Genomic DNA, 27,533 nt, shown 5'->3' with positions numbered 1-27,533 from the left:
TATTCATATTTGGTTGTTGGTTGTTGTGTGTCATTGAATAAGTTCTGACTCATAGCAACCCCATATAGGGTTTCCAAGAGCTGGTGGGTTTGAACTATAGACTTTGCGTATATAGGGGCGTGCAGTGCTCTGTACAGTAAGCACTGGATGTGAACCAAAAGTTTGGTGGTTAGAGCTCACCAGCTGCTCCTCAGAAGAAAGATGAGGCTTTCTGCTCCCATAAAGAGTTCCATCATCTGAAACATATGCACGTTGTTGTTGTTGTTAAGTGCTGTTGAATTGGTTCTCACTCATAACAACCCAATTTAGGGTTTCCAAGGAGCGACTAGTGCGTTTTAACCGTTGACCGTATGGTTTAAATTGACCTTGGGATCCTGTGCTTATCCTATAGTGCCATACACACACATATGTATGTATATAGGTAGCGAGGTAGTTTTGAGGATAAACACTGGACTGCGACCTGCAAGGTCAGAGATTGGAACGTACCAGCCTCTCTGAGAGAAAGATAAGGCTTTCTGCTCCAATAAAGAAACATATCTCTCTCTCTCTCTCTCTCTCTCTCTCTCTCTCGTTCTCTCATATATATATATATGAGAGCGAGAGAGAGAGAGAGAGAGAGAGAGAGAGAGATGTACCGAACCAAGCCAAACTACTGTAGAGTCAACTGCAACTCATATCAACCCCACAGGACAGGACAGAGCAGAGCGGCCCTATAGGATTTCCAAGGCTGTAATCTTTATGGGAACAAATTGCCACATCTTTCTCCCTTGGAACAGCTGGTAGATCCGAACCACCAACCTTTTGGTTAGCAGTCAAGTGCTCTAACTACTGCCCTTCCAGGACTCCTTATTGCTGTTAGGTGTCACTGAGTCAATTCCAACTCACAATAACCCTGCATAGGGTTTCTGAGGAGCAGTTGGTAGGTTTGAACTGACAACCTTGTGGTCAGCAGTCCAGCGCTTATCTTACACTGCCAAACCAGAACTCAGATATAAATGTATACAAAAATATATATTGTTTCCCTTAGTTTCAAGTTGTTCTATTTAAGTAGCTACTGATTGTCCAAAGCCGTTTGAACTGCAAGGTCGGAGGTTCAAGCTCACCAGCTGCTCCTCGGAAATCCTATACAGAGTCACTATAGGTCGGAACCAACTCAAGGGCACTTAACAACAACAATTGTCCAAAGCACTCCAGATCCCAGATACTAAGAATTATTGATCATTGCTTTTTATAGCCATGGGTTTACCATTTTGATGGCTGCCTCTTTCTAAAGGTCAAGTAGACTTCATATGCCAAAAAAATGCAGATGATTATAATGTATCTCTAAAGAGGAACACAAAATGAAGTTTAAATTGAATAGTGACACAGTGGTTAAAGTGCTTGGCAGCTAACCGAAAGGTTGGCGGTTTGAATCCACCAGCTGTTTTGTGGGAGAAAGATTTGATTCCATAAAGATTTGCAGCTAATCTTATGCTTTCCTGTGGTAGCTTAGTGGTTACGAGTCAGGCTGCCAACCTCAAGGTCTACAGTTCGAAACAGTTAAAAACTACCAGCTGTTCCACGGGAGAAAGATGAGGTGTTCTGCTCTCATAAAGATTTGTAGCCTCTGAAACCCTGTGCAGGGTCACTATGAGTTGGAACCGACTCCACAGTGCTTAACAACACTTTTTTCTTTAAAAATTTTTCATTGAAATTATTCTATCCCTGAGAAATCATCAGGCCTATGACCCATCAGAGCTATGCTCCCTGATAAAGAATTTCACCATTTGTAAAAGTATATTTACTTTATAAAAAACCCAGTATCATATCATCTAGTACAGCAATTTCCATTAGATACAATTAGACTTTAAAAACACACTCATTCCTGAGGCCCCAACCTGACTGGTTGAATTAGAAGAAGTGAGGATGGAGCCCAGGCATTGATATTAAAACTACGTATACACTCACGCACATACCATGTGATTGTAGCATACCTCCATGCTGGGGGCTACCCCTCTGGAGAAGCCATTAGGTGGGATTTCTCAGGCTAGAAGTGCACAGTTTCTATGGCTGCAAACTTCAGCATCTAGACTTCAGCTGAGCTGATGGGCTATTTTCTCCACCGCAAGAAATTGTTGTTCAGGAAGGAAATCAATAGTTAAAATGGATAGAGGTAAATATTGCTAACTTTTAATACATGTAGGGGACTACAATCATTGTAATGAGGCAAAGTATATGATTTGTTGAATGTAAAACCAATGATCTGCTCTGTAAACCTTCACTCAACTCACAAGAAAAAGTTTAAAAGAAAAAGGAAATAGCAGTGGCTTGAGTCAGGGGCACTTTAGTCCTCAAAGAGACATCTTTGCTTTTTAACACTTTAAAGAAGTCTTTTGAAGCAGATTTGCCCAGTACAATACATTGATTTCCAGACTGCTGTTTTCATGGGTGTTGATTGTGAATCCAAGTAAAATGAAATCCTTGACAACTTCCAAAAAAAAAGGGGGGGGGGGCGGGGAGATATTGTGTTGTTAGGTGTTGGCGAGTCAGTTCCGACTCTAGCAAACCTATACACAACAGAACAAAACACTACCTAGTCATGTAGCTTGAGACTGTTACTGCTGCCCTTGTGCCAATCCATGTTATTGGAGGTTTTCCTCTTTTACTCTGACCCTCCACTTTACCAAGCATGACATCCTGCTCCAGGGACTGGTCCCTCCTGATAGCATGTCAGAAGTATGAAAGATGAAGTCCCCCATCCTGACTTCTGGACTACTGGTGTGGCACTGTAGGATCAGCACTGGACTTTGAACCACCGGTTGGCAGTTCAGAAACCCTATACAGGGTCACTATGAGTCAGAACCAATTCAAAGGCACTTAACAACAACAATAACAACATTCTGACTACCAACATTCTGGCTGTACTTTTTCCACTACAGATATTTTTGTTCTTCTGACAGTCCATGGTACTTTCAATATTTTTCTCCACCACCACTTGGAAACCCTATACAGGATCTTTATGCATTGGAACCGACTCAGAAATGGCACTTAACAACAACAACAGTGATAGAAATAAAACCTGCAGAAATAAAACCTGGATAAGCACTGGACTGCTAATTGCAAGGTTGGCAGTTCAAACCCACCAGCCACTCCTTGGAAATGGTATACAAGATTGCTCTGAGTCCGAACTGATCCAAGGACACTTAGAAACAACAATGTTAGCCTGGGAGTTGCTAGGTGGTACAGTGGTTAACAGGCTAAAGAATGGAGGTTTGAGCTCCCCCAGAGGTGTCTAATAAGAAAGGCCTGGTGATCAACTTCCATAACACAAGCCATTGAAAACCCTGCGGAACCCAATTCTGCTCTGATGTACACGGAGTCAACCAGAGCTTGAGTTGACTCAATGATAATTGGTTATCATAAGGTACAGAATTGACAGGTAAATTGGGAAAGTATTGCCCATGGAGGTAACAGGGACATTTTTTCTGTCTTAGTCTTGGATAGAAGGGGCATGGGAATCACTTACAAGACTGCATTTGGTATGTAACAATTTTGCAGTGATTAATTGTTTAAATTGCCAATTTGAATGATAATATCACCTGGGGAGCTGAGCTTGACAGAGTAGTACAATGAAAGTGTTTGGGATTCTGAGTGGTGTTCTTAATTCTGCCTCTTTCTGGCACTAACTGTGGACGACGTCTGTCAAGCCCCTTTATGTTTCCTGGCTTTAGTTCACTCACCTGTAAAATAGGGAGCTTGGTGATTCTACAGGAATTGGTCAATGGAGAGAGCAAAACAACTGCAACTAATCATTGTGAATCTAGAAAAAAACCCTTTCAACAATTTTAAATGTTCTATTTAAAAGTTCATAATGCACCTATGGCCTAATAGTATAGAATTTACAAATCAATCAAGGCTCCTTTAATTTGTTACTAAGACACATATTTCTTCATATCATAAAAAATGGGCCTAGTGTTTTGGCTATTCTTCTATGGCTACATAGGTCTCAAACCAGAGGTTGGTAAACTTTTTTACTAAAGGGCCAGATAGTAAATATTTTAGACTTTGCCATCCACAGAAGATCTTTGTCACATACTCTTCTTTTTTTTTTTTTAAATGTGCAAAGTCACAAGGGTCAATATTTGCTGGCTCCTGCTCTGTGGGAGAATGCTGTGGCAGTCAGCTTCCCTAAAGATCCCAGCCTTGAAAGCCCTATAGGACAATTCTGCTCTGTCAAATAGGGTCTTTATGAACTGGAATCAATTCAATGGCAATGGGTTTTTGTTTGTTTGAATTCATATACAGAAATTATATATATTAAACAGAATATCTATTTGATAAAAACAAGATAATTACTCTTATTAAAAACTAAAGCAGAGGTTCAAGCTTACCAGCTGCTCCATGGAAACCCTATCTATACAGGGTAACTATGAGTTGGAACCAACTCCACGGCACTTAACAAAAACAATAAAGCTTTTAAAAGTCACTGGACCAAAAGGTCAGTTTGAACTGCAAGGTAGGCTATTCGAACTCCCCAGCCATTCCTCGAAAATGTTATACAGTGTCACTGAGTCAGAACCGACTCGACTGCACTTCACAACAGCAACACCAATGGAGAACCACCACTCCTCTGTCTGTTTGATGTACTATGGTAGCTTGTGTGTTGCGGTGATGCTAGAAGCTATCCACCAGTATTTTAAATACCAACAGGATTACCTATGTTGGACACGTTTCACCTGAATTTACAGACTAAAATAAATTAGGAAGAAGGAGAGGCGGACTACTTTGAATGTTTAGTTTCTGAAAACCTTACGAATAGCAGTGGAACACTGTCAGATAACACCAGAATATGGAAACATTATAATTAACAGAAGATTATTGTCAAATATAGTGCTGGAAGATGAGCCCCTCAGATTGGAAGACACTCAAAATACAACTGGGGAAGAGCTGTCTCCTCAAAGTAGAGCTGATGGTGATGACACAAACGGAGTAAAGTTTTCAGAACCTATATTAGCTGATGGGGCACAACTCAAAATGAGGAGAAACAGCTGCAAATATGCATTACTAATCAGAACATGGAATGAATGAATTATGAATCTAGGAAACTTGGAAGTTGTCAAAAATGAAATGGAACACATAAAGGCATTAGTGAGCTGAAATGAACTGGTACTGGCCATTTTGAATCAGACAATCATATGTTTTACTATGATTCAAATGTCAAATTAAAGAGGAATAGTGTCACTTTCATCATCAAAAATGACATTTCAAGATCTATCGTGAAGTACAATGTTATCAGTGATAGGATGATATTCATATACCTAAAACAAAGACCAGTTAATACCACAATTATTCAAATCTGTGCACCAATCATAAAGCCAGTGATGATGAAATTGAAGAAATTTACCAACTTCTTCAGTCTGAAATTGGTCAAACATGCAATCAATCAGTACGGATAATTACTGGTGATTGAAACGCAAAAGTTGGGAACAAAGAGGAAGGATCAGTTGTTGGAAAATATGGCCTTGGTGACAGAAATGATGCTGGAGATTTCATGATAGAATTTTGCAAGACCAATGACTTCTTCAGTGCAAATATCTTTTTTTTAAGCAACATAGAAGACAACTATACACATGGACATCACCAGATGGAGTACACAGAAATCAAATTGACAACATTGTAGAAAAGATTGTGGAAAAGCTCCATATTATCAGCCAAACAAGGACAGGGGCAGACTGTGGAACCGACTATCAATTGCTCATATGCAAGTTCAGGCTGAAGCAGAAGAAAATTAAAAGTCCACAAGAACCAAATATGAACTTGAACATATCCTGTCTGAATTTAGAAATCATTTCAAGAACAGATTTGATGCATTAGACACTAATAACCAAAAACCCAAAAAGTTGTTTGGTGACATCTAGATCACCATACAGGAAGAAGGTAATAGGTCATTAAGAAGATAAGAAAGAAGGAAACGTCCAAAATGGATATCAGAAGAGACTCTGAAACTTGCTCTCCAGAATAGAGATGGTAAAACAAATGGAAGAATTGAGGAGTACAAGAGCTGAACAAAAGACCTCAAAGGGTAGCTCGAGAAGACAAAGTCAAGTATTACAATGGAATGTGCAAAGACCTGGAATTAGAAAACCAAAATGGAAGAACACGCTCGGTATTTTTCACTCTGAAATAACTGAAGAAAAAGTTCAAGCCCTGACTTGCAATATTGAAGGATTCCATGTGCAAAATATTGAATGATGTATAAAGCATCAAAAGAAGATGGAAGAAATACACAAAGTCACTATACCAAAAAGAAATGGTGAATATTCAACTATTTCAAGAAGCAGCATATGATCAACAGCCAGTGATACTGAAGGAAGAAGTGTCCAAGGTGCACTGAAGGCATTGGCAAAGAATAAGGTTCTGGGAATTTTGGGAATACAAATTGAAATCTTTCAGTAAACTGATGCAACACTGGAGGCTCACTCATCTATGTAAAAAAATATGGAAGGCAGCTACCCGGTCAACTGACTGGAAGCGATCCATATTTGTGCCCATTCTAAAGAGCTGTGACGCAACAGAATGTGAAAATCATCTGACAATATCATTAAGAACACATGCAAGTAAATTTTTGCTAAAGATAATCCAAAAACATCTGTAACAGTACATTGACAGGGAACTGCCAGGTTCAAGCTGGATTCAGACAAGGACATGGAATGAGAGACATCATTGCTGATGTCAGAGAATATCAGAAAGATGTTTACCTGTGCTTAATTGACTAGGCAAAGGCTTTCAACCATGTGGATCATGACAAGCTATGGATAACATTGTGCTCATGAGGAACTTGTACATAGACCAAGAGGCAGTCATTGGAACAGAACAAGGAGACAGTAAATGGTTTAAAATCAGGAAAGGTGTGAGCCAGGGTTGTATTATTTCATTATACTTATTCAATCTGTATGCTGAGTAAATAATCTGAGAAAATTAATTTTGTGAAGAAGAATGTGGCATTAGGATTGAGAACCTGAGATATGCATAAGATACAACCTTGCTTGCTGAAAGCAAAGAGAACTTAAAATACTTGCTGATAAAGATCAAAGACACCTCAATGTAAAGAAAACAAATATCCTCACCACTAGACCAGTAAATAACATCATGATAAATGGAGAAAAGATTGAAGTTGTCAAAGACTTCATTTTGCTCGGATCCACTATCAACACTCTTGAAAGCAGCAGTCAAGATATCAAAGGGCATATTGCATTAGGCAAATCTGTTACACAGGACCTCTTTAAAGTGTTCAAGAGCAAAGGAATTATTTGAGGACTAAGGTACGTTTGACCAAGCCATAGTATTTTCAATAGCTTTATATGCATGTGGAAATTGGACAATGAATAAGGAAGACCGGAGAAGAATTGATGCATTTGAGTTATGGTGTTGGAGAAGAATGTTAAAAGTACCACGGACTGCCAGAGGAACAAACAAATCTGTGTTGGAAGAAGTACAGCCAGAATGTTCCTTTGAAGCCAGGATGGCTAGATTTTGTCTCTCATACTTCAGACATATCAGGAGGGACCAGTCCCTGGAGAATGACATCATGCTTGGTGAAGAGGATGTTGTTGTTGTTGTTGTTGTTAAGTACTGTGGAGTTGGTTCCGACTCATAGTGACCCCGCACAGGGTTTCCAAGGCTGTAAATCTTTACGGGAGCAGAAATTCTCATCTTTCTCCCGCAGAACCGCTGGTAGTTTCGAACTGCTGACCTTGCGGTTCGCAGGCACAGTGGCAGAAGCAATGGGCTCAGGCGTAACGACGATTGTGAGGCTGGAGCAGGACTGGGCATTGTTTTATTCTATTGTGCATAGGTTCTCTATGAGTCAATTGGACTCAAAGGCACCTAACAACAACAACATCAATGGAGAAAGGAGACCTGCTGACTCTGTAGAACAGTCCTCCTGGACTGTTCAGTAGGGGTTTGGCGACTAACTGCAAGATTGGCAGTTCAAACACACCAGTCGTGGGAGAAAGATGAGGCTTTCAGCTCCCTAAAGATTTGTAACCTTGAAAACCCTATCAAGCGTCACTTTACGTTGGAATCGACTTGATGGCCAGAGCAGAGAATCCCATTCAGCTGCAGGGTGACCAGCCTGTCCCGACTTGAGCCCTGAAAGTCTCCGGAACAGTTGGTCAGCACACATATAAGACCTTTGAGAAAATCTTTGTAGAGGAAATCCAGAAACAAATTGAACGAGAAAAAGCTTGAAATGGAAATGTTCTCAGGTACTTTTAACACAGAAACGATTGACAAAGCCCCAAACTGGAAAACTTTAAAGGGAAAAATGTGAGAGAATATTCTGTACAATGCTGTTTGACTTGAGCTGGATGGTGTTTAAATCCAACAGGCCGAAATGAAGAAAGTGTTTATTCATTGGTGTCTCAGATGTTTTATAGTACAAGTTTATACATCCTCTGGATATGAAAAATTCTGGAGGTTATGATGAAACACAGCCCTGCCTTCTTACTCAGAAGTGACAGGCTTTATAATTACTTCCTGGGCTTGACTGTAGACAATGTTTGCTGTGAACCTAATAGTGAGTCTAACTATGAATACAAAAACTACTAGAAGAAACAATTTTGGAAACTATGCGCTTATATAGAGTGGCTCTGCCTTTTCGGTCATCTCCACCCCCACCCTCCTTGACTCCTGTTGCATTTCGGTGAAACTTGGATGGATTGGCCACACAGCAAGGGTTCTGCCCAAAGGGCTCTCTTTGACATTTGCTCAGAAAAAACAGCTTCCATTATGTAGAACTACAGAAAACACCTAGGCTCCAGAACATTCCTATCATTGATTCCATCCTTACCCAGGTAATTTACATGTTACTCAGTCAGTTGGTATCCCATTCCTACTGTTAAGTGAGAATTGGCCCCTCTCTAGAAGGCCACACCTTCCTTGCTCAGAGGGCTTTTAGACAAGCCCTAACTAAACCAAGAGCCAAACCCACTGGCCTTTGAATGTGATTCCAACTCCCAGGAATCCTATAGCACAGAGAACTGCTCCACACGGTTTCCAGGACTGTAAATCCTTACTACGCAGAAGGCTATATATTGTCACTGAAGTAGACTGCCACATCTGCCTTCCATGGAGCAGCTGGGGGATTTGAATGGCTGACCTTTAGGTTAGCAGTCTGGTGCTTTAGCACTGCACCACCAGGACTCCTCATACAAGCCCTAAGACTCCTCATTTTAGCGTCATAAGGCATTTTTTAGGTAAGCTTGTATTCTTAAAGATAAAATGTACCTTCAATTATCCATCATTGAGTCCAAACTTGATTCTAAGGAAAGTCGGTTGCCATGGAGTCTATTCCAACTCGAAGTGACTCCATATGTGTCAAAGTAGAGCTGTGCTCCAGAGGGTTTTCAATGGCTGGTATTTGGGAAGGGATTCATCAGCTCTTTCTTTCAAGTGGACTCAAACCGCCAACTTAATGGTTAACGCCACTGAGTGTGTCCGCTCACTAGCTAGGGCCTCCATTCTAAGGAGGCTGTATAAATTTTGTATTTAACAACAACAAAAAAAAAAGCAATTGTGGAAGAATAAAACAAAATATATTGGTTGACTAGATAGATCATCTGCTTGTTGTTGTAAGGCAGCCAAGGAATGCAAAAGAAGTCTTATAAAATTTCTATGTGCTTTATTTTTATCTTTAATCTGGGTCTACAAATCATCAGGATTCCTGGTGTGGCACTGCGGGTTAATGTGCTGGACTGCAAAGTCGGTTTGAACCGCAAGGTTGGCGGTTCAAGCTTACCAGCCGCTCCTTGGAAACCCTCTACAAGGTCGCTATGAGTCGGGACCTACTCAGTAGCACTTAACAACAACAATAGCGCAGATCATCAAGCCGGGGGTTAGCAATCGCAACACATTCCAGCTTTGAGAGCTTGTCCACTTTATGGAGGCACGTGAAAGCATTGTTTCCTATAATTATTCAGCAGCTATCATCCCTGAAACTGTAATTGCAGTGCATTAGAGTGTTCCCAAATTATGATGCGGGAAAATGCTGTTCTATGATCTGGGACATGCAATGCCAGCCAGGAATGCAGCATGTAATCTGTATATCTGGAAAATAAAATAGAAATACTGCCAGGGCACATAAGGCAAGTGTTTGTAGTATTTCAAAATAGTTTTGCATGTTTTGGCCCCTTAAGCTTTAGTGACCACATTCTGGTGTGATCCCATTTAATCCTCTGCATGTTTTAGTCTGATATCTGATTGTGACACTCTCACCAGCATAAAACAGTCATGCTTACATACATTTGAGAAGCACTGTAAACAATGAACGCTGAGTTTCTTTCCCCCAGAAATGTAAAACAGCAGCCAGAATTGAGAAACAGGATCAGAAAACTGCAGTTCTTTTTAAAGATCTGCATTCCATTTAGAATACTAGCGGAGTCCTGGCGTGGCGCTGCGGGTGAACATGCTGGACTGCAAGGGCAGTTTAAACTGCAAAGTCGGTGGTTCAAGCTCACCAGTCATTCCTGGAAACCTCATACAGGATCACTCTGGGTCGGAACCAACTCAAAGGCACTTCACAACAACAACAGCAATGGTTATTTATTTCTACATAACAAACTGCCCCAACTCTTAGCAGCTTAAATCAGTAAACATTTCTTATTTCATGGTTTCTGTGAGCCAGGATTTCAAGTGCACCACAGCAGGGGGATTCTGGCTCATGGGTTCTCAGGAGGTTGCAGTCCAGCTGCTAACTGGAGTTCCAGTCGCCTGAAAACTTGAGTAGAGCTGGAGGATCTTTTTGCAGGCTCATTTATGTGATTAATGGTACACCTCATTTCCTAGTGGGCCAGATACTTCAGACCCTCCACAAGGCTACTCAAAACAGAAGTTTGCTTCTCTTGGAGAAAACAGCCGCGAGCATCCTCAAGATCGAAACCAGTCTTTATAACCTGATCTCAGAAATAACATTCTATCACTTCTTCCAAAGACTATTCAGTAGAAGCCACACACAAGGGGCAGGGTTTACACAAGTGCTCCACCAGGGGATGGGCATCATTAGAGATCCTCTCAGAGGCTGCCGACCAAACTTATCATCACCAAGGAGAAACCAGGTGTACTGTAGTTGACTTAAAAGCAAAGAGGTGCTCATAGTTTAGCAAAGTGACTCTGTTCCCACCTAATAGATATTAGCTGTGTAATCATAGGTATGTATGCATGCTGGGATGGTGGTGGTGGTGGTGGTGGTAGTTTGCCGTGGAGTCGGCTCTGACTCATAGCGACCCTGTACAGGGATTCTGAGGCTGTAAATCTTTACGGGAGCAGAAAGCCTCATCTTTCTCCTGCAGAACCACTGGTAATTTTGAACTAGCTGACCTTGAGATTAGCAGTCCGACTTGTAACCACTATGCAACCAGAGCTCCTTGAGTAAATTTTAAGGTCAGACAATAATGCTGTCATTTCCATTTTATGGATTAGCTCTTCCTTTTTCTTAAATAGCTTAAGATATGTATTTGCTGATTTCTCATTTATTTAGCCTGGGTCTCTCTCAAGGGCAGATCAACAAGTATTGCTATAAAACCATGTTGTTGTTGTTGTTGTTGTGTGCTGTCAAGTCGGTTCTGCCCCATAGCTACCCTGTATAGGGTTTCTGAGGAGTGGCTGGTAAATTTGAACCACCAACCTTGCGGTTCAAACCGACTTTGCAGTCTAGCGCATTAAAGCACAGTGCCACACCAGGACTCTGTAAAACCATAGTAACCTTGATTAAATATATCAAAACGTGAAGCTATTGTTTCTCAACATATCCTCCATCTAGGTCTAGACATTTCTAAAGGTGGTGTTTCCATCTCTCTTACCCTTCCCCAAAGAAGTCTGCGCTCTTTGACTCATACCAAATCAAAATGGCAGTTACGTACCCACAAGGGATGCAAATTGTGTCTCTTTGAAATATTCTTAGAGTTTTGGAGACAAAAAGAAAGAAGTCTGAGGAACAAGATCAGGCCTGGAGAGTGGATGGGGTAAGGTTTCCCAAGGAAATTCTTATAGGACAGTTCTTGCTACTCTCAAAAAATGAACAGGTCTGTTGTCTTGAGGGGAAAATAATTCCTCAGTGCAACTTTCCGGTCCTTTTTCTCACCAACAAATGCAGTTTTCCATTTTCTTAAAACTTACTCCTAATAAGCTCCCATGATTTTCCTGTATTCTTCAAGAAAATCTTATCAAGATTTAGAATCCCCAAAATCATTCTCCATGACTTTCTCAGCTGACTTCTCTGCCTTGAATTCGTTTTTAAGGTCTTCCAGAACTTCCTTCAAATGTTTGATCCATCTAAAACTTGTTTTATGAGTAGGCAGCACTCCTGTAAACTTGTTGCAAAACTTTAATGATTTGGTATAGAGACACAAACTGAATGCTCCAAGATGACTGTGCCAAGGTCACCTCAGAACCTTGTCTCCTGTCCCTTCCCCCTACTCCTGCTATCTAGAAGGGGGCAGACAGCCCCTCCTCCAGCTACTTGGTTTGCCTGCTTTTCTTCTGCAGATGCTAGTAGGGAGCCTACAGCCCTGTCTCCCACCAGGCTGACCCAAACCCCTTTGTTCTCTAGGAGGGGACAGACAACCCGGCCCCTTTGACTCTCCTACCTCTCCTGGTTCCCCATACCACCCTTAGCTGCCCTTACACTTGTGACTACCCCCAGGACATAAAAGACCTGAGCCCCGCCCTTCACTTGGTAAAACTTCCTGATCCAGCTGGCCCTCACTGGACACAGCTGCACTTCACCCTTGGTAGGCAAAGCCCCTTGTTGTTAGACCTTCTCCTTGATCCTTTTTTATTCTCTTTCAGTAACAGATTAATGTCTCTGTCAATGAATTCTCCTTGTTTTTTCAATCTCTTGGCTCTTACGTACTCAGAAGGCTTTCCCTTCTGGGCCTGGTACTCAGCATTTGGGCAGATGTCCACTTGAGTTTTCTTAAAAAATTGATATTAGTCCTGATCTCAAAGGCATTTTTTTCCTATGACACTTAAAGTCTCCTTTCCTTTTATTTTTCTGAAGACACCCCCAGTGAGACTGAGGTGGGTGTGTTACTGAGAGAGCTTTTGTCTGCAGTCATCCACTGATCACAGAGACATGTTTAAACACATTTTGTTTGGAATAAACATGTATGAACTGGAACCCTAGTAACAATATTTGTTTTTTCTTAGCATATTGTTGAGACTTCACTACATCATCTCTCAAAAACATTCACGGAATATGTAGGGCCTTTACTTGACTTTGTCCTCCCTCCCACATCAGTCCCTGAGCTCTGCCTAATCTACAGCTCTGGAGACCCTTCTCACACACCTCAACTACAGTTGGTAGTCCTCTAGTCAAAGCTTCAAGAGGTTGGGGAGACATTTTCCATGGTGGGAACATTTTCATGTTTAAAATTCAAATTGGATCACAGCTCTGTAGTTAGAGAAGAGTAGCATTTTTTAACTAAGGTGACATCAAGTCACATGTGATACAAATGAATCACTTTATGGAGTTTGCCATACTTGGCAGACAGAGCAAGATGCTTCCCAAAACTTAAGTATTGGCTTCTAGCATCTGGCCATGAAAATCTTTGAAACATGTTCACATCCAGTGAAGTTCAGATTTTCTTATAAATCAGGAAGAAGGTTATAATGTTGATTTAAAAGGGACCACTTATTTTATAGGATTTTGTCTAATGGGGTGCTGGAACCAGTGCAAAGTAACTCCTAAGAACTGATTGTTTAATGTTTGGGAATTTTATGAGTTGGTTGATGTGATGTTGAAATTGATCATGGTGGAAGTACTTATAGTATGGGAATCAGCAAATGCTACAAATCAGGATGATGGTGGTGATTAATATTAGTTGGCTAGTGCAGTTATTGCTCTTGGCTGCTAGCCAAAAGTGGGAAGTGTGAGTCCATACAGAAGTGCTTTAGAAGAAAGCCTTGGTTATCTAGTTCCAAAAACTCAGCTTTTGAAAACCCTCTGACTTACATGGGGTTGCCACAAGTGGCCACAAGTTCAACAGCAACTGGTGGTAGCGAGGAGATTAGTATTGTCATTATTCTGGAGAGCTGGTTTTCCAACACACTATTGATTTTTGTCCCTTCTTAAAAAACATCAATAACAACCAAAAAGAAGCTCACAAGCTATCAACATTATGCATAAAATACCTACCATGTCCTTTTTAAGATGGTGGCTCCTCCAAATAAGGCACTTTTTTTTTCTCTCATAGAATTTACAGCCTATTTGAAAGGGGAGATAAAAACAGAAAGGGAGTAGCAAGCAAAGAAAGGCAACTTTAACCACAAGCTATTAAGAGTCCAAAGAAGACAGAAAAAGGGATGGCACACACGTGACAGAGGAGCTTGAGCTAGGACCTAAAGGGTGGGGGTTGTTGTTATTGTTGTAAAGTACCATTGAGTTGGTTCTCACCCATAGCGACCCTCTATAGGGTTTCCGAGGAGCGGCTGATGAGTTTGAACCACCAACCTTGTGGTTCAAACTGACCTTGCAGTCCAGTGCATTAACCTGCAGCGCCACAAGAAAATGGACCACCAGGAAGAGAAAGCTGTGGAAAAGCAGTACAAGGCAGACAGCAATGAAATCCGTGGTCACTAAAGCAAGCATGGAGTAAGAGAATGCTGTCATGTGTGGATAATGTGCCACAATACTTTTCAATGTCTTTTACATGCATCATCTCATTCTGATCTTGAAGCCAAGCCTGAGAGATGAGAGCGACTAAAGCTCAGAGAATTTGTGTGATACAGCTGTGTGGTCCTGTGGTCACAACTCAAAATGTCTTTTATCCCTGGTTCAGCATTGTTTCTGCTGTGCTATGTTGAGTCCCCTCATGTGTATTTTAAAGTATGCTAACACAGAAAAAGCAGCAATAGAAAAGAATTTTGAACAAGTACTATCTCACACACATTCGGGTTGACTTCTAACATGCAGAGATGTTCTGGGTTGCTTTGGCTGACAGTAAAGTGTAACTTCCAAGTGATAGCATCGAGATACTGACCTAAACAAAATGGAGTTGGTTTAGTCATTAGGTCTCAAATGAGGACCCTACAAATGAGGAAGCTTAAAAATTAGCTAAGATGATCTTATGCTCCTAGAAGAACAGGACAAGGAGACTAGTTATCTCAGGAATTAAGCAGCTGAGACATAAAGGTAGACTATTTGAGGAAATTTATTGATTTATTGTTTGCTTTTCCCAAACAATGCTATCTTGCTGTTAAAATAGATTAAGTGTACATCCAAATGTACCGTACCCTATATAATGTGCCTGCTCTTCATAATGGGCAAGACAGTCTTGAGAAATGATTCTCTCTGTCCTCCAGACTGCTCGCTTTCTGTTATTAAAGCTTGGATCGGATCGCTCCCCATTTCTGTGATTGACTACGGTGACAGATGGCGAACCCTCATTTTGGTTTGGCAACACAAATTATGATTGCTTTCAAGAGTTCAAATACAATTTCTCTGCAAGGTGGTTCAAAGCACCCAAGGCCACAGTCTTGCTGTATTCAACCCGAACTCTTGACAGGAAACAGAATTATAACCAGTACTTAATTTCTAAGAAAAAGAAAACACAGAACAAGTTAAAAAAAAAAAAAAAAACAAGGGCTATCTAAGCTATGGGGACTGGATTCTTAGGTCCCCTGAGAGTCAACATATCTAAAAGAAATATTTTTATTCTTCTCCCCAGGCCATATATTAAACCTCAAAAGGCATAAACAAGAGCTGAACCTTTGTGTTTAAAATTTTCCAGTAACCTGAATCTCACAAATGCTTTGTGATTTATAAAAAATCATATAAAGTATAAAATAAAGTATAAAAATCAGGCAACACTAATCAGTGCTGTAAGATGTCAGTCTACTGGTTACTCCTGATGGGGCAGGGGGCATAGTGATGGGAAGGGGCCACAAGCCAAACTTCTGGGGCATAGGTAATCACATCTCCATCTGAGTGCTATTCACACAAGTATGTACAGGGCTGTACACATATTAAGTTGTACATTTTTCATTATGTGTATTATATGTCAATAAAATGGTACTTAAACATCCCCTGCATCTTCAAACAGAGGCAAACAATGCTTGATGGTGAAAAAGATGCCTGATGTTGGGATGGAGAGATTTTAGGAAGTTAAAAGGGAAGAGGGCCATGTCAACATAGCACTGTGCTCCCCTTCCAGATGTGTGCCAGGATCCAGCTGAAGAATACTCAAAAATAAAGATATGATACGAGGTGGTCTCCAGGCTCCTAGATGGCATATACATGATAATATCAGAATTTGGTGTCATTCCTCATAATTCAGCAGATTGGTTACCCCTGGAGATCCTAATTCAGAAAGAAATGATTTCGGATAAAGATGGTAAAGGCCAGGTCCATATGTTATTGTTGTTGTTATTGTTGTTGTTAAGTGCTGTTGAGTTGGTTCCGACTCATAGGGACCCTGTACAGGGTTTAAGACAGAAAAAGGGATGGCACACACGTGACAGAGGAGCTTGAGCTAGGACCTAAAGGGTGGGGGTTGTTGTTATTGTTGTTGTTAAGTGCCGTTGAGTCGGTTCCGACCCATAGCGACCCTGTACAGGGTTTCCAAGGGTGTAAATCTTTACGGGAGTAGAAAGCCTCATCTTTCTTCTGCGGAGCAGCTGGTAGTTTCGAACTGCTGACCTTAAGGTTCGCAGCCTGATTCGTAACCACTATGCTGCCAGAGCTCCTTGTTGTTATTGTTGTTGTTAAGTGCCGTTGAGTCGGTTCCGACCCATAGAACCCCTATGCATAACAGAACAACCCACTGTCCAGTTCCGCACCGTCCTCAGAATTGTTTTCATCTTCCAGAACCGAACCGTATCTGACAGCGTTCCACTGCTATCCCTAAGGTTGTCAGTGGCTAACATTCAGAAGTTGTCTACCTCGCCTCCTTTCCAGTCTGTCTTAGATTGGAAGCTCCACCGAAACCCATCCACCATGGGTGATGCTGCTGGTGTTTAAAATATCGGTGGCATAGCTTCCAGCATCACAGCAACACACAAGCCACCACAGAACAACAAACTGACAAATGAGCAGAGATAGCCCATATGGGCAGAGTAAAATATACATTGGATTTTCAGTCATTCAATGAATCCAATTCTAATTGCCTATCAAGTCAGATTCCCCACTGGTAACTCCATAGTGAACAGCAACAGTAGAAATGTGCTGCACAAGTTTTCAAAGGCTGATTGTTTGAAAGTAGATTGCCAGGTGCCTTAGGGTGGCTTGTAGCCTCTAGCCTTTCAGAGAGCAGACAAAAGCATTGACTTTTTAGACCACTCAGAGACATTCATTGGCTAGGATACAATTTAAAAGGACGGTGTAGAGTCCCTTGAATTTCACTCACTGATGATCTTCGATCTCTGTAACTTCAGCAAATACTGAGAATCACAAGACTGTCAAGCAGAGAGAGATGTAAAATGTATGAGCTACATTATCTCATCCCCTTTCTAGGCTGTGTAAGCCTACTCTTGTATCAAGTGGGTTCGGTTCTGGCTCATAACGACCCTGTGTGTTTCCAAGGAGCAGCTGGTGAGTTTGAACTGCCAATCTTGTAATTCAAGCCAACCTTGTGGTCCAGTGCTTATCCTAAAGCGCTATACCTGCTACACCAGGATTACCATATCAAGTTAGATCATTAGAAAACGCCACACCATGGAGGGTCGTCTCTTTACCTATCCAAAATTTGCCTTCTCCAAGTTATTCCCAGGAATAATTTCTCCCAGTTATTCCTAGGGCCGTCTGTATCTTTTTCTGTGCTACAAAGCATAGGATCCTTGTTGTGGACCCCTCTCAGAATCAGGATTTAAGTGCATAAAGAACGTGTATGGGCTTCCAAAACAAAACACACGAGACAAATTTAGTTCTCAAATTATTTAAAAATTTTAATATAGTAATATATACTGTTGTTGTGATTAAGTGCCATTGGTAGAGTTGGTTCCGACTCATAAGCGACTTTATATAGGGTTTCTGAAGGCCAGCAGGGGGTGTGAACTGCTGATCTTTCAGTTAGTCCAGTGCTTATCCTCCAGTGCCACACTTCTTAATACATTACAAACAAGAGCAGGCCAAGGTCTAACAGCAATTATCATTTCAAAGTAGTGAGGAGAACAAAGGAAATGTTGAGATATTTGCAGCAACTGTATGCAGATAAGAAAATAGTTAGTTCTAAGCATTGCCCAATCCTAGGGAGGGTTGCCATGTATTGCGGAAGGAAATGTTCCATGTCAAGATGGATGGCAGTGAGGTAGATGTTTTCCAAGTCCATGCATTCCATGAATTCCACCTAGAAACCCAGGATCTACAGATTCCAGTTAATAATCTTCATTTGAGAGTCATGTTTTTATCTATATTCCAGTTTAACAGGTCTTTGAAAAGAACCCCTGATTCTTTGTAAAATGTTTAAAAACATTGTGTAACATTTGGCTTGTTGTTAAGTACTGTCGAGTTGGTTCCAACTCATAGTCATCCTGTATAGGGTTTCCAAAGGGTGGCTGGTGGGTTTGAACCAGCAGCCTTATGGTTCAGAGCTTATCCTGCAGTGCCACAAGAGGACTCCATCATGGCTTCTCCTTGTTGCTGAGTGCTGTCGAGTCGGTCCCAACTCATACCGACCTGTATAGGGTTTCCAAGGCTTTTAAATCTTTGTGGGAGCAGAAAGCCTCATCTTTCTCACATGGAGCAACTAGTGGGCTGAAAACACTACCTTGTGATTTACAGTCAAATGCTTACCATATGGAGCCACTGCGCTCCCTAACATGTGGCTGGTTGTTGTTGTTAAGCGCTTCGAGTCGGTTCCAACCCATTGTGACCCTGTATAGGGTTTCTGAGGACAGGCTTGTGAGCTTGAACACTGGCCTTGCGGTTCAAACCAACTTTGCAGTCCAGCGCATTAACCCCACAGCACCACACCAGGACTCCACATGTGACTTAAGGTCTCCTGAATAAAAAAGTTTAGATTTTAGTATCAAGAGAAATATTGTGAAATAAGATTTTATTATCATGAGAAATTTTGTGAAATAAACAAGGTCCATGTAAACCATCCTGCTTACATGATTGTCCACATCAAATTGGCGCTAAAGGATAAGCACTAGACTAACCAGAAGGTGGGTGGTTCAAACCCACCAGCTACTCTTCGGAAACCCTATAAAAGGTCAGTATGAGTAAGAACTGACTCGACAACCCTTAACAACAACAATATTCTATACTGTTGAACAACTATAGTCACAGTTACGATTTGCATATTCAACTTTTCTGCCTTTTCCTGATTTTAGATAGGTTAATCTCAGAGTCCTGGTGTGGCACTGCAGGATAATGCATTAGATAGACCACAAAGTCAGTTTGAACCACAAGGTCGGCAGTTCAAACTCACCAGCCACTCCTTGGAAACCCTATACAGGGTCGCCATGGGTTGGAACCAACTCAACAGCAGTTAACAACAACAAGGAGTCCTGGCATGGCGCTATAGGATAAGCACCGGACTGCAAGGTTGGTTTGTTCTACAATGTTAGTTTGAACTGCAGTGTCAGTGGTTCAGACTTACAGCCTCTCCTCAGAAGCCCTATACAGGGTAGCTGTGAGTCAGAATGGATGTGCTGGCACTTAACTACAATAACAACCTTGACATAGGAGCCCTGGTAATGCAGTGGGTTAGGTATTGAACTGCTACATGCAAAGTCAGTGGTTCAAATCCACCAGCTGTCCCAAGGGCAAAAGATGAGCTTCTGTGCTCCTGTAAAGATTGTCTCAGTAACGGTCAGGAGTTCTACTGTCTTATAGGCTTGCTAGGAATCAGAATCCACTGATGTCTGTGGGAAAGCATGACACAGACAAAGAAGACACAATGGTGTGGCACTGTAGGATAAGCACTGGACTGCTCCCTGAAAGGTCTGTGGTTCAAACCCTCCAGCAGTGCCTGGAAATTGTACACAGGGTCGCTTTGAGTCAGAACCGACTCAGTGGCACTTTACAACAACAATAACAACATATAAGGACTGGTGTGGTACCCTAGGATAACCACTGGATGACTAACTGCAAGGTCGGCATTCAAACCAACAAGTTGCTTTAAGAAACCCCATACAGGGTCACTGGTGTGGCTCTGTGGGTTAATACATCAGAGATTGCAAAGCCATTTGAACTGCAAGGTCGGCAGTTCAAGCTCACCAGCAGGTCCTCGGAACCCCTATACAGAGTTGCTATGGGTCGGAACCGATTCGACGGCACCAAACAACAACAACAACATACAGGGTCCCTAAGAGTTGGAGCTGACTCAACAGCACACAACAACCACATAAGAGGCCTAGAGGTGCAATGAGCTTCTCTTTGGGCTGCTCACCTCAAGGTCAGCAGGTCAAAACCATCAGCCACTCTGAGGAAGAAAGATGAGGTTTTCTGCTTCAGAACTCTATGGGGGGGGGGGGGGGACAGTTCTAGACTCTTCTGGAGGATCAAGTTGACTCGACTGTGGAGCAGTGGGTTTGGGTTTTGCCTTTATATAAGGCCTGCTTTTCTAGATCCTTCCTTTTTCCATAGTTCTTTTTATCCAAAAAGGCTTCAAACTGGTTGCCTCTACAAACTAGTTCTTAGGTTTAATCACATAACACAACTCCTACACAATCCCTTCTGGCTTCCTTGGTTATGTGGTGGTTCCCAAACCCCCAGGTGACTCATTCAATCACAATCACATTTAATTGCCTCCATGTGAGTGGTTTTTCTTCAGCTAGCTGCCTTTGTCAAGCATTCAGCAGCAACATTTATGCTATAGTGCTTTTTAGTATCCATGGTATAAATGAACTCTTTGGAGTTTTCAAGGATCAGGTAAAGTGACAGCTCTTCATGTTATAATGACAGCAAAATTTGAGATAGTTACAAACCTCAAGAAACTGAGATGGATTTTTATTTTACTGAATTTTTATCCAACTCAAGAAGAACTTTCAAAGTTGCTACCTTTTACCTCTTTCATCCTTTAGTAAGCACCATGCATTGATGCAGTAAAGCATTAAAGTTTTTGTTTTGACAAGAAAGTATTTTGTAGCTTGGATTCCTAATTATGACCATAACTTTTCACAGAATAGAACTCTAGAAAGAAATAAAAGAGACTGAGGAGATTGGGGCTTCTTAGCATATACGCTTCAGCTGTTGAACTTTTCTATTTCTCGGCCCCCCACCCCCCATCCAGACTACATTTCCTAGCTGTCCCTGTAGTTAGGTGTGACCATGTGACAGCATTCCGGTCAAAGGAATGCAGACAAAAGAGAAATCAGTGGCCTTCAGTATTGGCCAATTAAACGTGGCACAGTTGGTTAAACGCTAGATTGCTAATTCCAAGTTCAGTGGTTCAAATCGAGATGCTGCTCCTCAGCAGAAAGATGAGGCTGTCTACTCCCATCAAGATTTGCAGTCTTGGAAACCCTGAGGAATAGCTCTTCTCTGTCCTATCGGGTTGCTGTGAGTTGGAATCGACTTGCTGGCCCTGAGTTTGTATTGTTTTGCGATGATGTGTTCTCCAACTCCCCTGTGACCTTGGAAGCCATCTGTTGAAAATGGCAGAACCATAAGGCAGCTTAGGTGCCAGTCTGACTGCTTGGAGGAAAGTCATTCACCAATGAGGAATTCTAGTCCCGGCATGGATGATGGATTAGAATAAAAAGAATATCCTAAGAGCACAGAGATCACTTAGGAGGCTATAGAAGTTTATTTGATGTTGCGGAGACAATCAGCTGAGACAAATGTTGGCTATTTGGCGGCAGAAAGAGTTAAATTTGCCAGAAATGGCTAGCAGGAAAAATTGGGTGGGTTTTCTTGGCTAGCTAGCTGAGACAGAAATTTACAAAGAAGAGCATGGTGGGAGGGGGCCTAAGGAAGCTGGGTCAAACCCCTGTGAAGAAGTATTCAGGGGCAGGAACTGAAGTAGACTGTGGTTTCCAGTCTCAAAGTAGCTCCCCACATATTAACAGTTACTAACGAGAAAAAGGTATGTTTGCAGTGGAGAAACCTTAGCCAACTGATTTAAAGTCAACATCCAATGTGTGTTATTTGCCTCCTGGTAGGATACATTGAGAAGAAAACAAAATTCTCCTGCCTCAAATTCATAGCCTGTTGTTCTCCCGAGAAGCTATCACAAACTGTGAGGGCCATATCACAAAAAAACTGCCCTGCATTCTTCACAAATGTCAATGCAAAAAAAAACAAAGCTGAGGAATTGTTCCTGCTTAAAAGTAACCTAAGGGATGTTAGAGTCAAATGTAATGTGTGATCCTCAATGGGGTCTTGGATCAGGGGGTATATATTTTTTTTATTTCAAACAAAAAACAACACGTTCCTCAGATGTTGTTGTTGTTGTGGTGACGCCCGGTTCTTACAACGGTGTAGCACAGCCCTCACGCTTAACTCGAATCCGTTGATGAAAGTCCCTTCTTGCGCTTGCGCACAACCACATTGCACACGCCCCCACCACATTGCACACGCCCCTTCTGCACACGGCACTTGCCGCTTCTGGGTCCCATCAGCAGCCATTACTCAAAGTTAACGGACGGTTTCATAGCTGAAGGAATTCCATTGGCTTCTCATCCGGCTGCCCAGTTTCTGGGAATAAGAACCTTCAAACATTTTGCCTTTTTCTGTGGAACTCGGTCACATTTTGTCTGGATTGTAAATTAGACGAGAGGAAAAGGGGGCTGCCAGTCCCTTTCAGGACCGAAATGGTCTTGTTACCAGCAGCTACGCGCGCGGTACATGCAAGATTCAGACATTTTCCTCACAGAGTCATTTAATTCACCTAGAAATAGACTGAGGACACCAAGAAGACCCGCTTTTGCAGATCCGCGAGACTGTGGTCAGAGGAGAAATACATTTAAGGGTTATGTAGCAGCAGCCTAAGAAAACTCCATCTGAGAGGCAGATGGCGGAGGTTCGAAATGCGGATTAGGGACACGACTAAAGGAAACTTCTAGAACAAGTGGCAGAAGCAGTTAGAGCAGAGAATGCCGTTTCCTTGAGCTGAGGAAGAACTTTAGAAGTTGTTAGGTGAAAGGACTTGCAAAAATAACAAGTGCTGCCCCAAACTTGGGAGGGGGACAGCTAATGTTTTGCTTTTTAAATCTCAAGAAGACAAGCGATTTTCTGGAAGAGTCACGAACGTATACAGTGAAGCTTCTGAGTGTTACATTGTAACAAGATCCAAAATGAGACAATGGAGGAAATATAACGTCTACACTGTGTCGTGGGGGGAAGGGGGCGTGTGACTCGGCCGTCCTGTCTGGACTGCTGTGTGGAAGCCACAAACACAACTGGCATTTCTCGTTGGGCGTTGAAGTCTCGAAACTTCTCTGAATCCTAGAGCGCAGCGGCGTCCTACAGACCGCAGAAGATGGGTCCAAAGGAAGGCTTGGGGGGGAACCGGGCCAGATAGAAAAGAAAGTCGTGATTAAGTTGAGTATGGACAGCAGCGCCTTCCAGGCCGTCAGTCTTTACAGTTCCCGTAAATGGGGATACGGAGTCCTGGGGGGGGCACCAGACGCTAACCTCAAGGTCGGCGGTTCGAACCCTCCAGCCACTCCGGGAAACCCCACACAGGCTCGCTGTGACTCGACGGCACAACAACAAACGATATGGTGCCAAGGCGTCGCTCATGGACAATCAAAGTCCAACTGATAGTGTGTTTATACAAAACCACTTTTGACAAACGTAATTTGGTTCCCTTTTGAAAAAATTCTGTCAGAATCGTCATTTGAATTCGGACTCTATATTAGAAAATAGTTGTGTTGGCATCACGGTTAAACCTTCTGAAAATGGTGTGGTGGGCACGCTAGGCAACACCATGGTTGGTCAGAAGTCCTGAGGTGCCTCTGGGTAAGGGACGTGCAGGGGACAGATAGATGCCCGGGACAACAGACGGCCAGCAATGGGGTGCCTCCAGTGCCTCATCAGTTTATTGAAAGCTATTAATTTGTATTCCATCAATTGCAGGACATTTTTTTCTTTTCCAATGCATTCAGTGTTCTTGGATTTCTTTTTCAGTATCATTGACTCTCGACATATGTTACCACGGGCATACAGTGACTCTGTATTCCCTCCATTTCCTTTTGATGTTTTCTGTATCATTGTATATTTTGCACATAGAATTCTTCAAGTTGAGGCTTGAATTTTTCTTCAGTTTCCTCAGTGTCAAAAATGCAGTTTTGGTTTTCTAATTCCAGATTTTGCACATTTCATTATAATATTTAACTTTGTCTTCAGGAGCTGCCCTTTTGAAATTTCTTGTTCAGCTCTTTTATCTCCTCATTTGCTTTAGCATCTCTACGCTGGAGAGCAAGTTTCAGAGTCTCTTCTGACATCCATTTTGGTCTTTTCCTTCTTTCTTGTCTTCTTAATGATCTTTTTGCTTTCCTGTATGATGTTCTTGATGTCATCCCACAACTCTTATGGTCTTTGGTGTTTACTGTCTAATGCATCAAATTTGTTCTTCAGATGATCTCTAAAGTCAGTTGGGATATGCTCAAGGTCATATTTGGCTCTCGTGGACTTGTTTTAATTTTCTTCAGCTTCATCCTGAACTTGGATATGAGCAATTAATGGTCTGCTTCATAGTCTGCCCCTGGCCTTGTTTTGACTGATGACATTGAACTTTAACATAGTCTCTTTCCTCAGATGTAGTCAATTTGATATATGTGTAATCCATCTGGTGAGGTTCATGTATGTACTCAGCTTTTATGTTGTTTAAAATAAGAATTTGCAATGAAAGAAGTCATTGGTCTTGCAAAATTCTGTCATGTGATCACCAGCATGATTTCTAAACCAAGGCCATATTTTCCAACTATTCATTCTTCCTCTTTGTTTCTAACTTTTGCATGCCAATCACCAGTAGTTATCAATGCATCTTGCATGCATTTTTGACCAATTTCAGACTGAAGAAGTTGATAGAATTCTTCAGTTTCATTATCACTGGCTTTACTGGTTCATCATAAATGTGAATTATAGTTGTATTAACTGGTTTTCCTTGTAGACTTATGGATATATCTTATCACCGACAGTGTTGTACTTCAAGATAGACCTTGAAATGCATTTTTTTTTTTAAAGATAAATGTGATACCATTCCTCTTCAATTTTTCATTCTTGGCATAGTAATAAACCATGTGGTTGTCAGATTCAAAATGAGCAATGCCAGTCCATTTCAGCTCCCTAATGCCTAAGGTATCAATGTTTATGCATTCCATTTCATTTTTTGATGATTTCCAGTATTCCTAGATTCATGCTTTGTACATTCCATGTTATGATTTTTAATGAATGTTTATTGCTGTTTCCCACCAGGAAATGAAGGTCCAGAAATCTTTACTCCGTTCGTGACATCTCGGTCAACTCTGTTTTGAGGAGGCAATTCTTCTCCAATCGTATTTAGAGTGACTTCCAAAGTGAAAGGTTCATTTTGTGGCATTATATAACTTATATTATAGCTGAGACTATATCTGGTATTCTTCATCATGTTTCAATATTCAATACTGGTGTTATTTAACAGTGCTCCACTGCTATTCATAAGGTATTTCTTGTCTAAATATTCCAAAGTAGTCTGTCTTTCCTTCCTCCTAGTGTGTTTTAGTCTGGCAGCTCGTCTGAAAACTGCCCACCAGGTGACCCTGCTGGTATTTAAAATACTGGTGTTATAGCTTCTACAAGACTCCTGACCAGCACTAGACTATGAACCTCAAGGCCAGCAGTTCAAACCCACCAGCTCCTCCTCGAAAACCATATACAGGAGGTTTCTGTGAGTTGGAACCAACTCAATGGCACTTAACAACAACATCAACAATATCTTCCAGAATCAAAGCAGCATGCAAGCCACCACGGTACGGAAAATTGACAGGTGAGTGGTGGGATATATATGATAGAAACATAAAAAATTCTATTTTACAGATAAATGATAAAAATAGGAATATATATGAGGGTGAGTCAAATATTGTCCTCACTCCAGTTATATTAAAACACTCATCCATGCCCATGGTTGATGACAACATTGATCATGCACGTGGAATGATTGTATCCAATAGATGAGTGATAGTGGATTATATGACAAATCATTTGCAAATTAACCATGTCTCTGTCTATGAAATTACCTGCAACAGACTTGTGTTTTGAAAACTTTGTACAAGATGGGTGCCGGAGCAACTCGTGGAAGAGCATCAACAGAAGTGTTTCAAACAAAATTTGGACCGATACTTGAAGGAAGGTAAAGTTTTTTTTAAAAAAAAAAATGTTGCTGGTGATGAGACATTGATTCATGACTATGAGCCTGAGTGTAAACAGCAGAGTAAGGAAGGGAAACATCCTCAATTGTTGACCTAGAAAAAGTTCAAAAGTCAACCATCAGCTGGAAAATTGATGCTTACAGTTTTCTGGATTTTTCAAGGACTAGCAAAGGAGTCCTGGTGTAGCACTGTGGTAAAAACCACTGGATTGCAAGGTCGGTTTATACTATAACGTTGGTGGTTCAAACTCACCAGCTTCTCCTTGGAAACCCTATACAGGGTTGCTGTGAGTCAGAACCAACTTGCAGGTACTTAATAACATAAGGAAAAAGTTTCAACCATCAACAGGGTTCATTACACTGAGATACTCACTGAAGAGCTGAAGCCTAGATTTCAGATTAAATGCAGAGGACTGCTATCCAAGGGCGTTGTGATCTTGCATGACAATTCACTTCTCCACACCTCTCTGTCCACACTGTTGACACACTGAGAAAACATCATTTTGAGGTGTTAAAGCATCCTCCCTATAGTCCTGATCCTGTTCCATTGGACTCTCACCTGTTTGGTCCCTTGAAAGCAGCCCTTTGAAGAGGAAAATTCACCTATGATGAAGAAGGGATGGAAGATAGTGGTGCATTCATGGCTTCCAGCTCAGCCTAAAACATTTTGAAATAAGGGAATGCAAAAGCTTGTTGACAGATGGACAAAGTGTATTGAAAAGCAAGGAGATTATAAGTTATTTGTCTTTTCTAAATATTGATTAACATAAATTCTACAGCCAGAGTGTGGATAATTTTTGCCTCACTCTCATAGAAATATAAAAATTTCTATTTTTAAGATAAATGATAGGAATAGTTATATATATTGTGGTGGTGGTGGTTATGTGCTGTGGAGTTGGTTCTGACTCGTAGCAACCCTATTTCTGAGGCTGTAAATCCTTACGGAGCAGAAAGCCTCATCTTTCTCCTGTGGAACCATTGGTAGTTTCTAACTGCTTTACCAGAGCTCCTTAATACATGTTATAAAAAATATAAAAATTTTTAGTTTATAGATAATTGATAAAAATAGTAATCTAGATTCTAGAAATATAAAAATACCTATTTTACAGATAAGTTATAAACATAGTAACACATAGCATGTTGTTGTTAGGCGCCTTTGAATCAGTTCTGACTCATAGCGACCCTGTATAGGGTTTTTGAGGCTTTTAAAATCTTTGTGGGAGTAGAAAGCCTCATCATTCTCCCACATATATATAT

This window comes from Chrysochloris asiatica, unplaced genomic scaffold, assembly GCF_000296735.1.
Source record: "Chrysochloris asiatica unplaced genomic scaffold, ChrAsi1.0 scaffold00018, whole genome shotgun sequence".
Lineage (NCBI taxonomy): Eukaryota > Metazoa > Chordata > Mammalia > Afrosoricida > Chrysochloridae > Chrysochloris > Chrysochloris asiatica.
Note: the sequence above shows the minus strand (reverse complement) of the source record.